The sequence below is a fragment of the Rhagoletis pomonella genome, unplaced genomic scaffold, assembly GCF_013731165.1.
Source record: "Rhagoletis pomonella isolate Grant_MI unplaced genomic scaffold, Rhpom_1.0 Rhpom_scaffold_00320, whole genome shotgun sequence".
NCBI lineage: Eukaryota > Metazoa > Arthropoda > Insecta > Diptera > Tephritidae > Rhagoletis > Rhagoletis pomonella.
In genome coordinates, this window is record NW_023458874.1 from 81134 (window position 1) to 82981 (window position 1848).

Consider the following 1848-nt stretch of genomic DNA (forward strand, 5'->3'; position numbering starts at 1 on the left):
GCTACATCACTGGGGCGGTAGCCCCAGTTGGTGCACACCAAAAGGAGACTATAACCCTCACTACGTAGAATTCTCCTTTCTGCGTGCGAAGAAAAGGAACAGAAATTCCTTTTCACAAAAATTTATTTCTTGTGCATTATTTGGGTGTTTTTAAAGTTGAAATACAAATTGTATTAATGGAGTGGCAGCACCAGTTTTCCTCCATCTTATTTATATTAAAGGCGGGTTCACCGTTCGTGTCCGGACACTTTTTGCTAGTAATTTTACGCGTTCCTTTCCCACTCTGTCTTACTGAGAGCGCGACAAAAATGTGCTGAACACTCTTTGTTCGAATCAAATTGATTTTGATTTTCTGTCCGAACGACTTGATGATGCGGGTTGCCGCGTTATCCTTTGTATGCGTTTGCAGCGAATTGCATGTATTATTTGCCCTCAAAGTCGTATGTAGCCAATAATATCATCAGCTGTTTGCTTTAGAACAAAATCAAATGTGCCGAACCATGATTCAATAACATAACGTGTTGCAAGAGATCAGCCCTTCCTGATTTGGCTTTTAATGTGCAATTGCAAACATTACAATAAGCCTCGTAACCTCAAGTGTTTAAACAACCAGCCTTTGACACGGGATCCTTAGTGGTCGCCAGGGACTAGTAGGACGCAGTGGACGAAGCTACAGACTGTACAAAACACCGCACTCAGGACAGCGACGGGATGCCTCTTGATGTCGCCTGAACACCACCTGCACGGCGAGGCGCAAAGGCTCCCGGTAAAGGAGCATAATATAATGCTCTGCAAGCAGTTCCTGATCGGGAGCCACAGAAGTGGCCACCCAAGCAGACAGCTGCTTGCAGAGGAGCCCTCGCCTAGGCACGTCAGGAGGCATCTATATGAACTAACGGACGAAGTCCAGAGGTTCATTAAGCAACCTCTGGACCCGACAGCTTACAGACAGGCCCTGAACGGCATTCACAGGGACTCAGTCTCGAGTTATGTAGACTCTAGACCTGTGAATGCCGTTCTAGGCACACCACCCCCGGACATAGACGAGACGGAGCTTCATCTGCCTCGGGAGACACGCACTACACTTGCACAACTTCGCTCCGGCTAATGCAGCAGGTTAAACTCCTACTTGAGTAGGCTGAATGAGGATGTGCCGAACGAATGTCCGGCATGCGGAGAGACCCCACATGACTCGAAACATCTCTTCGCATGCCCGGCAAACCCGACATCCCTAACGGCCTTGTCCCTATGGGCAAACCCCGCAGAAGCTGCACGCTTCCTAGGGTTGCCGTTAGTGGAACTTGACGACAACGACTGAGATACCAACCGATCTGGGCGGGGTTGTTGTAGCCGCTACAACAACAACGGAATCCTTAGTCCAAGAATCCAAAAAAATGTTCGTACGCATGGTATGCATAATATTTAAGTCATCTGTGTCCAAAGAATAAATATCTTTTGAAGCAGCTGCTGCAAAACACAAAGCTTGGAAAGATTTATTAAGATAATTCGAAATCAGTTCTACTTACAAGATCTAGTAACAGAAAAATTACTGGGAAGTTAAAAACGTCATTTTTACACAAAAAAAGTTCCAAACGTCAACAGGATACAAAAAACGCCCAAATGACGTTAAAAACGTCAACCTGGCAACGCTGGGTGCAGTCCACTGGGAATTACAGCTGCAAGTAAATATATATAGATTGGCGCTTACACATATGTTAGTGTTTGGCCGAGCTTCTCCTCCGAAAGTTGTCCGGACACGAACGGTGAACCCGCCGTAACTACACAAGATTGTTGTGCGGATTTTCACCATCGGAATATTGCTATTAAATACAGAATTTCGCGAAAGTG

The 1848-nt window shown here is 46.0% G+C and overlaps 1 protein-coding gene across 1 annotated transcript in view; it reads right to left on the reverse strand.

Annotated features, from left to right (window-relative positions):
- Positions 1-1560, reverse strand: part of LOC118750604 — an 18691-nt gene extending 17131 nt beyond the window's left edge. Inside the window, exon 1 of the mRNA XM_036485344.1 lies at positions 1527-1560. The gene's annotated coding sequence lies outside the window, so the exon portion shown is untranslated. The remainder of the gene's footprint in view (positions 1-1526) is intronic.
- Between the last annotated feature and the right edge of the window lie 288 nt (positions 1561-1848).